We start from the raw sequence: 16,764 nt of genomic DNA on the forward strand, positions 1-16,764 counted from the left end.
ACACACAGAATCTTAGCACTCACTCAAAGCATCTGTGAGAGTCATCCATACTTGGCACCACCCTCTCAAACTCACAATGTGTTCCAGACAGCACTACAGTACACAAGAAACACAGAAACACCCATGGTCTTTACCTTAGAGTCATAAACAATGGGCCTCACAAACACACACACACACACACACACACACACACACACACACACAGGAACTCAAACACTGCAGTGACACAAGGTCTCCAGCAGAGGCATCCAGTTAGCACCGCCTTAGCAAAGTCAAATATTTGGTCACAACAGCACACACATACATCAGACACACACAAAAGCACCCATGGTCTTTTTCTTACAGGCATCCACATAGAGCCTCACAGAAACACACACACACACACACACACACACACACGACACACAGAAGGTCTCTGGCAGATTCTTCCACAATTGGATTGGCCATCACAAACTCAAATACGTGGTCCCACAATACAGAAGTACACAACAAAGTCAAACACCCATGGTCTTTTCTTACAATCATACACATTGGCTTCACAAAAAACACACATACACTCAGAAACACAGCACACACACAAGGCTGCGGCAGAGGATTCTATACTGGGCACCTTCATAGCAAACTCACAACCAAAGTCCCTACAACACACATACACCACACACACACACACACACACACACACACACACACACAGAAACATAGCTCTCACACAAGGCATCTGTTAGGGTCGTCCATACTTCGCCACACTCTCTAACTCACAAACGTGTTCCCGGCAACACAAAATCACACAACAAACCACCACAACACAAATAGGCTTTTTTCTTAAAGCATCCACACAGTGTCACACAAGCTAACACACACACTCACACACAGCACTCACATTGGGACTGCAGGAGATTCATCCACACTCTGCCTCACCATAAAAACTCAAAAACGTGGTCACCAGAACAGACAAAACAAAACACACACACACACAAACACCCATGTCCTTTTCCTTCAGGCATGCACAATTTGCCTCACACACACACACAACACACACACAAACACGACACAAAAGTAGCACTGACACCAGGTCCCCAGCTAAGGCATCAACAACACAACACACACAAAAAAACACACAAAAACCCATATTCCTTTTGTTACACGATGCAAAATGTGCCTCAAACACAAACACACACACACACACACACACACACACAACCAACATAGCACTGACACTAGGTCCCCAACAGAGGCATCCATACTTGACACCAAATTAGCAAAGTCAAACAACTGGGCATCACAGCACACATATACAACATACACACAAAATCCATTCTCCTTTCCTTACCAGCATACACAATGAGCTTCACACAACCACACACACACACACACACACACAGACAGACACACACACACACGAACTCAAACACTGCAGTGACACAAGGTCCCCAGTAGAGGCATCCAGTTAGCACCGCCTTAGCAAAGTCAAATAGGTGGTCACCACAGCACACACATACATCAGATACACACACAAGTACCCATGGTCTTTTTCTTACAGGCATCCACATAGTACCTCACAGAAAAACACACAACGCACACGACACACACAAGGTCTCTGGCAGATTCTTCCACAATTGGATTGGCCATCACAAACTCAAATACGTGGTCCCCACAATAAAAAGTACACAACGAAGACAAACACCCATGGTCTTTTTCTTACAATCATACACAATTGGCCTCACAAAAAACACACATACACTCAGAAACACAGCACACACACAAGGCTGCAGGAGAGGATTCTATACTTGGCACCTCCATAGCAAACTCACAACCAAAGTCCTTAAACACACATACACTGCACACACACACACACACACACAAAAACCCTTGGTCTTTTTCTTACAGTATTACAATGGGACACACACACACACACACACACACACACAGAAACATAGCTCTCACACAAGGCATCTGTGAGAGTCATCCATACTTTGCCACACTCTAACTCACAAACGTGTTCCCGACAACACAAAATCATACAACAAACCAACACACACCTAGGGTTTTTTCGTAAAGCATCCGCACAGTATCACACAAGCTAACACACACACTCACACACAGCACTCACATTGGGTCTACAGGAGATTCATCCACACTGCGCCACACCATAAAAACTCAAAAACGTGGTCCCCAGAAAAGACAAAACAAAACACACACACACACACAAACCCATGGCCTTTTCCTTACAGGCATGCACAATTTGCCTCACACACACACACAACACACACACAAACACGACACAAAAGTAGTACTGAAACCAGGGCTCCAGCAGAGGCATCAACAACACAACACACACAAAAACACACACAAACACCCATGGTCTTTCTGTTACAGGATGCACAATGGGCCTCACACACACACACACACACACACACACACACTAAACCAACATAGCACTGACACTAGGTCCCCAGCTGAGGCATCCACACTTGACACCACCTTAGCAAAGTCAAACAAGTGGGCACCACAGCACACATATACAACACACACACAAAGTCCCATCGTCCTTTCCTTACCAGCATACACAATGAGCTTCACACAAACACACACACACACTCATACACACACATACACACACACACACACACACAGAAACATAGCAGTCACTCAAGGCATCTGGGTGAGAAATCCATACTTGGCACAGAACTCTCAATCTCACAAACATGTTCCCAACCAGTTAATATTAATAAACAAATATGCACTCCACCAGGGATTTTTCCTACAAACATTCACATACGGTCACACACAAACACACTCACACACTCACACACAGCACTGAGACTAGGTCTCCACAGAGGCATCAACAACATATACACATAAACACACAAGTACCCATTGTCATTTTGTTACAGGTATGAAGAATGGGCCTCTCGCATACACACACACACACACACACACACACACATACACAATAACAAATATAGTACTGACACAAAGTCCCCAACAGAGGCATCCACACTTGACACCCCAATTGAAAAGTTAAACCGGTGGGCACCAGAGCACACACATACACAACAAAGACATGCAAAGACCCATGCTCTTTTCCTTACCAGCATTGGCAATGAGAATCACACAAACACACACACACACACACACACACACAGAAACATAGCACTCACACAAGGCATCTGGATGACAAATCTACATTTGTTACAGAACTCTCAATCTCACAAACGTATTCCCGACAACACAAAATTAAACAACAAACTCACACTCACCCAGTGATTTTTCCTACACACATCCACATAAGGTAACACATAAACACACACAGAGACACTCACAAACACACTCACACACACATAGCACTCCACTAGGCTCCTGCAGAAGCATCCACACACACACCCCCATACAAACTCAGAAAGGAGGACGCCACAACACACACAAACACCCAGGGTCTTTTTGTTACAGGCATGCACAATTGGACTCACACATACACAAGCACACACACACACACATACACACAGAATCTTAGCACTCACTCAAAGCATCTGTGAGAGTCATCCATACTTGGCACCACCCTCTCAAACTCACAATGTGTTCCAGACAGCACTACAGTACACAAGAAACACAGAAACACCCATGGTCTCTTTCTAAGAGTCATAAACATTGGGCCTCACAAACACACACACACACACACACACATACACACACACACACACGAACTGAAACACTGCAGTGACACAAGGTCCCCAGCAGAGGCATCCAGTTAGCACCGCCTTAGCAAAGTCAAATAGGTGGTCACCACAGCACACACATACATCAGACACACACACAAGCACCCATGGTCTTTTTCTTGCAGGCATCCACATAGAGCCTCACAGAAAAACACACACACACACACACACACGACACACACAAGGTCTCTGGCAGATTCTTCCACAATTGGATTGGCCATCACAAACTCAAATACGTGGTCCCACAATACAGAAGTACACAACAAAGACAAACACCCATGATTTTTCTTACAATCATACACATTGGCTTCACAAAAAAACACACATACACTCAGAAACACAGCACACACACAAGGCTGTGGCAGAGGATTGTATACCTGGCACCTCCATAGCAAACCACAACCAGAGTCCCTACAACACACATACACTGCACACACACACACACACACACACACACACAAACCCATGGTCTTTTTCTTACAGTATTACAATCGGAAACACACACACACACACAGAGAAACATAGCACTCACACAAGGCATCTAGATGACAAATCCACATTTGTTACAGAACTCTCAATCTCACAAAATGTTCCCGACAACACAAAATTAAACAACAAACTCACACTCACCCAGTGATTTTTCCTACAAACACCCACATAAGGTCACACATAAACACACACAGACACACTCACACACACACACAGCACTCCACTAGGCTCCTGCAGAAGCATCCACACACGCACCCCCATACAAACTCAGAAAGGAGGACGCCACAACACACACAAACACCCAGGGTCTTTTTGTTACAGGCATGCACAATTGGACTCACACATACACAAGCACAGACACACACACACACACACACACAGAATCTTAGCACTCACTCAAAGCATCTGTGAGAGTCATCCATACTTGGCACCACCCTCTCAAACTCACAATGTGTTCCAGACAGCACTACAGTACACAAGAAACACAGAAACACCCATGGTCTTTTTTTAGAGTCATAAACAAGGGGCCTCACAAACACACACACACACACACACACACACACACACACACACACACACGAACTGAAACACTGCAGTGACACAAGGTCCCCAGCAGAGGCATCCAGTTAGCACCGCCTTAGCAAAGTCAAATCGGTGGTCACCACAGCACACACATACATCAGACACACACACAAGCACCCATGGTCTTTTTCATACAGGCATCCACATAGAGCCTCACAGAAAAACACACACACGCACACGACACACACAAGGTCTCTGGCAGATTCTTCCACAATTGGATTGGCCATCACAAACTCAAATACGTGGTCCCCACAATACAGAAGTACACGAGAAATACAAACACCCATGGTCGTTTTCTTACAATCATACACAATTGGCCTCACAAAAAACACACATACATGAGAAACAAAGCACACACACAAGACTGCGGCAGAGGAATCTATACTTGGTACCTCCATAGCAAACTCACAACCAAAGTCCCTACAACACACATACACTGCACACACACACACACAAAAACCCATGGTCTTTTTCTTACAGTATTACAATGGGACACACACACACACACACACACACACACACACACAGAAACATAGCTGTCACACAAGGCATCTGTGAGAGTCATCCATACTTCGCCGCACTCTCTAACTCACAAACGGGTTCCCGACAACACAAAATCACACAACAAACCAACACACTCCTAGGGTTTTTTCTTAAAGCATCCACACAGTGTCACACAAGCTAACACACACACTCACACACAGCACTCACATTGGGTCTGCAGGAGATTCATCCACACTGCGCCACACCATAAAAACTCAAAAACGCGATTCCCAGAAGAGACAAAACAGAACACACACACACACACAAACACCCATGGCTTTTTCCTTATAGGCATGCACAATTTGCCTCACACACACACACAACACACACACAAACACGACACAAAAGTAGCACTGAAACCAGGTCTCCAGCAGAGGCATCAACAACACAACACACACAAAAACACACACAAACTCCCATGATCCTTCTGTTACAGGATGCACAATGGTTCACACACACACACACACACACACACACACAAAACCAACATAGCACTGACACTAGGTCACCTGCAGAGGCATCCACACTTGACACCACCTTAGCAAAGTCAAACAAGTGGGCACCACAGCAAACATATACAACACACACACAAAGTCCCATTGTCCTTTCCTTACCAGCATACACAATGAGCTTCACACAAACACACACACACACACACACACACACACACACAGAAACATAGAAGTTCAAGGCATCTGGTTGAGAAATCCATACTTGGCACAGAACTCTCAATCTCACAAACAAGTTCCCAACCAATTAAAATTAAACACCAAATACGCACTCCACCAGGGATTTTTCCTACAAACATTCACATACGGTCACACACAAACACACTCACACACTCACACACAGCACTGAGACTAGGTCTCCACAGAGGCATCAACAACATGTACACATAAACACACAAATACCCATTGTCATTTTGTTACAGGCATGAAGAATGGGCCTCACACACACACACACACACACACACACACACACACAATAACAAATATAGCACTGACACAAAGTCCCCAACAGAGGCATCCACACTTGACACCACCATTGCAAAGTCAAACAGGTGGGCACCAGAGCACACACATACACAACAAAGACATGCAAAGACCCATGCTCTTTTCCTTACCAGCATTGGCAATGAGAATCACACAAACACACACACACACACACACACACAGAAACATAGCACTCACACAAGGCATCTGGATGACAAATCTACATTTGTTACAGAACTCATAATCTCACAAACGTGTTCCCGAAAACACAAAATTAAACAACAAACTCACACTCACCCAGTGATTTTTCCTACAAACATCCACATAAGGTCACACATAAACACACACAGACACACTCACACACACACACAGCACTCCACTAGGCTCCTGCAGAAGCATCCACACACGCACCCCCATACAAACTCAGAAAAGAGGACGCCACAACACACACAAACACCCAGGGTCTTTTTGTTACAGGCATGCACAATTGGACTCACACATACAAAAGCACACACACACACACACACACACACACACACACACACACAACCAGAATCTTAGCACTCACTCAAAGCATCTGTGAGAGTCATCCATACTTGGCATCACCCTCTCAAACTCACAATCTGTTCCAGACAGCACTACAGTACACAAGAAACACAGAAACACCCATGGTCTTTTTCTTAGAGTCATAAACATTGGGCCTCACAAACACACACACACACACACACACACACACGAACTCAAACACTGCAGTGACACATGGTCCCCAGCAGAGGCATCCAGTTAGCACCGCCTTAGCAAAGTCAAATAGGTGGTCACCACAGCACACACATACATCAGACACACACACAAGCACCCATGGTCACTTTCTTACAGGCATCCACATAGAGCCTCACAGAAAAACACACACACACACACACACACACACACACACACACATGACACACACAAGGTCTCTGGCAGATTCTTCCACAATTGGATTGGCCATCACAAACTCAAATACGTGGTCCCACAATACAGAAGTACACAACAAAGACAAACACCCATGGTCTTTTCTTACAATCATACGCATTGGCTTCACAAAAAACACACATACACTCAGAAACACAGCACACACACGAGGCTGCGGCAGAGGATTCTATACCTGGCTCCTCCATAGCAAACTCTCAACCAGAGTCCCTACAACACACATACACTGCACACACACACACACACACACACACACAAACCCATGGTCTTTTTCTTACACTATTACCATGGGACACACACACACACACACACAGAAACATAGCTCTCACACAAGGCATCTGTGAGAGTCATCCATACCTCGCCACACTCTCTAATTCACAAACATGTTCCTGACAACACAAAATCACTCAACCAACCAACACACTCCTAGGGTTTTTTCTTAAAGCATCCACACAGTGTCACACAAGCTAACACACACACTCTCACACAGCACTCACATTGGGTCTGCAGGAGATTCATCCACACTGTGCCACACCATAGAAACTCAAAAACGTGGTCCCCAGAACAGACAAAACAAAACACACACACACACACACACACACACTCATGGCCTTTTCCCTACAGGCATGCAAAATTTGCCTCACACACACACACAACACACACACAAACATGACACAAAAGTAGCACTGACACCAGGTCTCCAGCAGAGGCTTCAGCAACACAACACACACAAAAACACACACAAACACCCATGGTCCTTCTGTTACAGGATGCACAATGGTTCTCACACAGGCACACACACACACACACACACACACATACAAACCAAACATAGCACTAACAATAGGTCCCCAGCAGAGGCATCCACAGTTGACAGCACCTTAGCAAAGTCAAACAAGTGAGCATCACAGCACACCTATACAACACACACACAAAGTCCCATTGTCCTTTCCTTACCAGCATACACAATGAGCTTCACACAAACACACACACACACACACACACACACACACACACACACACACAGAACCATAGCAGTCACTGAAGGCATCTGGGTGAGAAATCCATACTTGGCACAGAACTCTCAATCTCACAAACATGTTCCCAACCAATTAAAATTAAACAACAAATACGCACTCCACCAGGGATTTTTCCTACAAACATTCACATACGGTCACACACAAACACACTCAAACACTCACACACACAGCACTGAGACTAGGTTTCCACAGAGGCATCAACAACATATACACATAAACACACAAATACCCATTGTCATTTTGTTACAGGCATGAAGAAAGGGCCTCACACATACACACACACACACACACACACACAATAACAAATATAGCACTGACACAAAGTCCCCAACAGAGGCATCCACACTTGACACCACTAAACCAACATAGCACTGACACTAGGTCCCCAGCAGAGGCATCCACACATGACACCACCTTAGCAAAGTCAAACAAGTGGGCAGCACTGCACACATATACAACACACACACAAACTCCCATTGTCCTTTCCTTACCAGCATACACAATGAACTTCACACAAACACACACACACACACACACACACACACACACACACACACACACAGAAACATAGCAGTCACTGAAGGCATCTGGGTGAGAAATCCATACTTGGCACAGAATTCTCAATCTCACAAACATGTTCCCAACCAATTAAAATTAAACAACAAATACGCACTGCACCAGGGATTTTTCCTACAAACATTCACATACGGTCACACACAAACACACTCACACACTCACACACAGCACTGGGCCTAGGTTTCCACAGAGGCATCAACAACATATACACATAAACACACAAATACCCATTGTCATTTTGTTACAGACATGAAGAATGGGCCTCACACATACACACACAAACACACACACAAAATAACAAATATAGCACTGACACAAAGTCCCCAGCAGAGGCATCCACACTTGACACCCCAATTGAAAAGTTAAACTGGTGGGCACCAGAGCACACACATACACAACAAAGACATGCAAAGACCCATGCTCTTTTCCTTACCAGCATTGGCAATGAGAATCACACAAACACACACACACACACACACACACACACACACAGAAACATAGCACTCACACAAGGCATCTGGATGACAAATCCACATTTGTTACAGAAGTCTCATTCTCACAAACGTGTTCCCGACAAAACAAAATTAAACAGCAAACTCACACTCACCCAGTGATTTTTCCTACAAACATCCACATAAGGTCACACATAAACACACACAGACACACTCACACACACAGCACTCCACTGGGCTCTTGCAGAAGCATCCACACACGCACCCCCATACAAACTCAGAAAGGAGGATGCCACAACACACACAAACACCCAGAGTCTTTTTGTTACAGGCATGCACAAACGGACTCACACATACACAAGCACACACACACACACAAACACACACAGAATCTAAGCACTCACTCAAAGCATCTGTGAGAGTCATCCATACTTGGCACCACCCTCACAAACTCACAATGTGTTCCAGAGAGCACTACAGTACAAAAGCAACACAGAAACACCCATGGTCTTTTTCTTAGAGTCATAAACATTGGGCCTCACAAACACACACACACACACACACACACACACACACACAGGAACTCAAACACTGCTGTGACACCAGGTCCCCAGCAGAGGCATCCAGATACCACCGCCTTAGCAAAGTCAAATAGGTGGTCACCACAGCACACACATACATCAGACACACACACAAGCCCCCATAGTCTTTTTCTCACAGGCATCCACATAGAGCCTCACAGAAAAACACACACACACACACAAGGCACACACAACGTCTCTGGCAGATTCTTCCACAATTGGATTGGCCATCACAAACTCAAATACGTGGTCCCCACAATACAGAAGTACACAACAAAGACAAACACCCATGGTCTTTTTCTTACAATCATACGCAATTGGCCTCACAAAAAACACACATACACTCAGAAACACAGCACACACACAAGGCTGCGGCAGAGGATTCTATACTTGGCACCCCCATAGCAAACTCACAACCAAAGTCCCTACAAAACACATACACTGCCCACACACACACACAAAAACCCATGGTCTTTTACTTACAGTATTACAATGGGACACACACACACACACACACACACACACAGAAACATAGCTCTCACACAAGGCATCTGTGAGAGTCATCCATACTTCGCCACACTCTCTAACTCACAAACGTGTTCCCGACAACACAAAATCACACAACAAACCAACACACACCTAGGGTTTTTTCTTAAAGCATCCACACAGTGTCACACAAGCTAACACACACACTCACACCCAGCACTCACATTGGGCCTGCAGGAGATTCATCCACACTGTGCCACACCATAAAAACTCAAAAACGTGGTCCCCAGAACAGACAAAAAAACACACACACACACACAAACACCCAGGGTCTTTTTTTACAGGCATGCACAATTTGCCTCACACACACACACACACACACAACACACACACAAACATGACACAAAAGTAGCACTGACACCAGATCCACAGCAAAGACATCAACAACACAACACACACAAAAAAACACACAAACACCCATGGTCCTTCTGTTACAGGATGCACAATGGACCACACACACACACACACACACACACACACACACACAAAACCAACATAGCACTAACACTAGGTCCCCAGCAGAGGCATCCACACATGACACCACCTTAGCAAAGTCAAACAAGTGGGCAGCATTGCACACATATACAACACACACACAAACTCCCATTGTCCTTTCCTTACCAGCGTACACAATGAACTTCACACAAACACACACACACACACACACACAGAAACATAGCAGTCACTGAAGGCATCTGGGTGAGAAATCCATACTTGGCACAGAACTCTCAATCTCACAAACAAGTTCCCAACCAATTAAAATTAAACAACAAATACGCACTGCACCAGGATTTTTCCTACAAACATTCACATACGGTCACACACAAACACACTCACACACTAACACACAGCACTGGGACTACGTTTCCACAGATACATCAACAACATATACACATAAACACACAAATACCCATTGTCATTTTGTTACAGGCATGAAGAATGGGCCTCACACATACACACACAAACACACACACAAAATAACAAATATAGCACTGACACAAAGTCCCCAGCAGAGGCATCCACACTTGACACCCCAGTTGAAAAGTTAAACCGGTGGGCACCAGAGCACACACATACACAACAAAGACATGCAAAGACCCATGCTCTTTTCCTTACCAGCATTGGCAATGAGAATCACACAAACACACACACACACACACACACACACACACACAGAAACATAGCACTCACACAAGGCATCTGGATGACAAATCCACATTTGTTACAGAAGTCTCATTCTCACAAACGTGTTCCCGACAAAACAAAATTAAACAACAAACTCACACTCACCCAGTGATTTTTCCTACAAACATCCACATAAGGTCACACATAAACACACACAGACACACTCACACACACACAGCACTCCACTAGGCTCCTGCAGAAGCATCCCCACACGCACCCCCATACAAACTCAGAAAGGAGGATGCCACAACACACACAAACACCCAGGGTCTTTTTGTTACAGGCATGCACAATTGGACTCACACATACACAAGCACACACACACACACAAACAGCACACAGAATCTTAGCACACACTCAAAGCATCTGTGAGAGTCATCCATACTTGGCTCCACCCTCACAAACTCACAATGTGTTCCAGAGAGCACTACAGTACAAAAGCAACACAGAAACACCCATGGTCTTTTTCTTAGAGTCATAAACATTGGGCCTCACAAACACACACACACACACACACACACATACACACACACACACACGAACTGAAACACTGCAGTGACACAAGGTCCCCAGCAGAGGCATCCAGTTAGCACCGCCTTAGCAAAGTCAAATAGGTGGTCACCACAGCACACACATACATCAGACACACACACAAGCACCCATGGTCTTTTTCTTAAAGGCATCCACATAGAGCCTCACAGAAAAACACACACACACACACACACACACACACACGACACACACAAGGTCTCTGGCAGATTCTTCCACAATTGGATTGGCCATCACAAACTCAAATACGTGGTCCCACAATACAGAAGTACACAACAAAGACAAACACCCATGATTTTTCTTACAATCATACACATTGGCTTCACAAAAAAACACACATACACTCAGAAACACAGCACACACACAAGGCTGTGGCAGAGGATTGTATACCTGGCACCTCCATAGCAAACCACAACCAGAGTCCCTACAACACACATACACTGCACACACACACACACACACACACACAAACCCATGGTCTTTTTCTTACAGTATTACAATCGGAAACACACACACACACACACACACACACAGAAACATAGCACTCACACAAGGCATCTAGATGACAAATCCACATTTGTTACAGAACTCTCAATCTCACAAAATGTTCCCGACAACACAAAATTAAACAACAAACTCACACTCACCCAGTGATTTTTCCTACAAACACCCACATAAGGTCACACATAAACACACACAGACACACTCACACACACACAGCACTCCACTAGGCTCCTGCAGAAGCATCCACACACGCACCCCCATACAAACTCAGAAAGGAGGACGCCACAACACACACAAACACCCAGGATATTTTTGTTACAGGAATGCACAATTGGACTCACACATACACAAGCACAGACACACACACACACACACACACACACAGAATCTTAGCACTCACTCAAAGCATCTGTGAGAGTCATCTATACTTGGCACCACCCTCTCAAACTCACAATGTGTTCCAGACAGCACTACAGTACACAAGAAACACAGAAACACCCATGGTCTTTTTTTAGAGTCATAAACAAGGGGCCTCACAAACACACACACACACACACACACACACACACACACACGAACTGAAACACTGCAGTGACACAAGGTCCCCAGCAGAGGCATCCAGTTAGCACCGCCTTAGCAAAGTCAAATCGGTGGTCACCACAGCACACACATACATCAGACACACACACAAGCACCCATGGTCTTTTTCATACAGGCATCCATATAGAGCCTCACAGAAAAACACACACACGCACATGACACACACAAGGTCTCTGGCAGATTCTTCCACAATTGGATTGGCCATCACAAACTCAAATACGTGGTCCCCACAATACAGAAGTACACGAGAAAGACAAACACCCATGGTCGTTTTCTTACAATCATACACAATTGGCCTCACAAAAAACACACATACATGAGAAACAAAGCACACACACAAGACTGCGGCAGAGGAATCTATACTTGGTACCTCCATAGCAAACTCACAACCAAAGTCCCTACAACACACATACACTGCACACACACACACACAAAAACCCATGGTCTTTTTCTTACAGTATTACAATGGGACACACACACACACACACACACACACACACACACAGAAACATAGCTGTCACACAAGGCATCTGTGAGAGTCATCCATACTTCGCCACACTCTCTAACTCACAAACGGGTTCCCGACAACACAAAATCACACAACAAACCAACACACTCCTAGGGTTTTTTCTTAAAGCATCCACACAGTGTCACACAAGCTAACACACACACTCACACACAGCACTCACATTGGGTCTGCAGGAGATTCATCCACACTGCGCCACACCATAAAAACTCAAAAACGCGATTCCCAGAAGAGACAAAACAAAACACACACACACACAAACACCCATGGCTTTTTCCTTATAGGCATGCACAATTTGCCTCACACACACACACACACAACACACACACAAACACGACACAAAAGTAGCACTGAAACCAGGTCTCCAGCAGAGGCATCAACAACACAACACACACAAAAACACACACAAACACCCATGATCCTTCTGTTACAGGATGCACAATGGTTCACACACACACACACACACACACACACACAAAACCAACATAGCACTGACACTAGGTCACCTGCAGAGGCATCCACACTTGACACCACCTTAGCAAAGTCAAACAAGTGGGCACCACAGCAAACATATACAACACACACACAAAGTCCCATTGTCCTTTCCTTACCAGCATACACAATGAGCTTCACACAAACACACACACACACACACACACACACACACACACACACACACACAGAAACATAGAAGTACTCAAGGCATCTGGTTGAGAAATCCATACTTGGCACAGAACTCTCAATCTCACAAACAAGTTCCCAACCAATTAAAATTAAACACCAAATACGCACTCCACCAGGGATTTTTCCTACAAACATTCACATACGGTCACACACAAACACACTCACAAACTCACACACACAGCACTGAGACTAGGTCTCCACAGAGGCATCAACAACATGTACACATAAACACACAAATACCCATTGTCATTTTGTTACAGGCATGAAGAATGGGCCTCACACACACACACACACACACACACACACACACAATAACAAATATAGCACTGACACAAAGTCCCCAACAGAGGCATCCACACTTGACACCACCATTGCAAAGTCAAACAGGTGGGCACCAGAGCACACACATACACAACAAAGACATGCAAAGACCCATGCTCTTTTCCTTACCAGCATTGGCAATGAGAATCACACAAACACACACACACACAGACACACAGAAACATAGCACTCACACAAGGCATCTGGATGACAAATCTACATTTGTTACAGAACTCTCAATCTCACAAACGTGTTCCCGACAACACAAAATTAAACAACAAACTCACACTCACCCAGTGATTTTTCCTACAAACATCCACATAAGGTCACACATAAACACACACAGACACACTCACACACACACACAGCACTCCACTAGGCTCCTGCAGAAGCATCCACACACGCACCCCCATACAAACTCAGAAAGGAGGACGCCACAACACACACAAACACCCAGGGTCTTTTTGTTACAGGCATGCACAATTGGACTCACACATACACAAGCACACGCACACACACATACACACAGAATCTTAGCACTCACTCAAAGCATCTGTGAGAGTCATCCATAATTGGCACCACATTCACAAACTCACAATGTGTTCCAGACAGCACTACAGTACACAAGAAACACAGAAACACCCATGGTCTTTACCTTAGAGTCATAAACAAGAGGCCTCACAAACACACACACACACACACACACACAGACACACACCCACACGAACTCAAACACTGCAGTGACAAAAGGTCCCCAGCAGAGGCATCCAGTTAGCACCGCCTTAGCAAAGTCAAATAGGTGGTCACCACAGCGCACACATATATCAGACACACACAAGCACCCATGGTCTTTTTCTTACAGGCATCCACATAGAGCCTCACAGAAACACACACACACACACACACACACACACACACGACACACACAAGGTCTCTGGCAGATTCTTCCACAATTGGATTGGCCATCACAAACTCAAATACGTGGTCCCACAATACAGAAGTACACAAGAAAGACAATCACCCATGTTTTTTTCTTACAATCATACACATTGGCTTCACAAAAAACACATATACACTCAGAAACACAGCACACACACAAGGCTGTGGCAGAGGATTCTATAACTGGCACCTCCATAGCAAAGCACAACCAGAGTCCCTACAACACACATACACTGCGCAAACACACACACACACACACACACACAAACCCATGGTCTTTTTCTTACAGTATTACAATGGGAAACACACACACACACACACACACACACACACACACACACAGAAACATAGCACTCACACAAGGCATCTGGATGACAAATCCACATTTGTTACAGAACTCTCAATCTCACAAACGTGTTCCCGAAAACACAAAATTAAACAACAAACTCACACTCACCCAGTGATTTTTCCTACAAACACCCACATAAGGTCACACATAAACACACACAGACACACTCACACACACACAGCACTCCACTAGGCTCCTGCAGAAGCATCCACACACGCACCCCCATACAAACTCAGAAAGGAGGACGCCACAACACACACAAACACCCAGGATATTTTTGTTACAGGAATGCACAATTGGACTCACACATACACAAGCACACACACACACACACACACACACAGAATCTTAGCACTCACTCAAAGCATCTGTGAGAGTCATCCATACTTGGCACCACCCTCTCAAACTCACAATGTGTTCCAGACAGCACTACAGTACACAAGAAACACAGAAACACCCATGGTCTTTACCTTAGAGTCATAAACAATGGGCCTCACACACACACACACACACACACACACACACACACACACACACACGAACTCAAACACTGCAGTGACACAAGGTCTCCAGCAGAGGCATCCAGTTAGCACCGCCTTAGCAAAGTCAAATATTTGGTCA

Source organism: Ursus americanus, chromosome 37 (assembly GCF_024610735.1).
Source record: "Ursus americanus isolate L20-20 chromosome 37, mUrsAme1.1.p, whole genome shotgun sequence".
In the NCBI taxonomy this organism is placed as follows: domain Eukaryota; kingdom Metazoa; phylum Chordata; class Mammalia; order Carnivora; family Ursidae; genus Ursus; species Ursus americanus.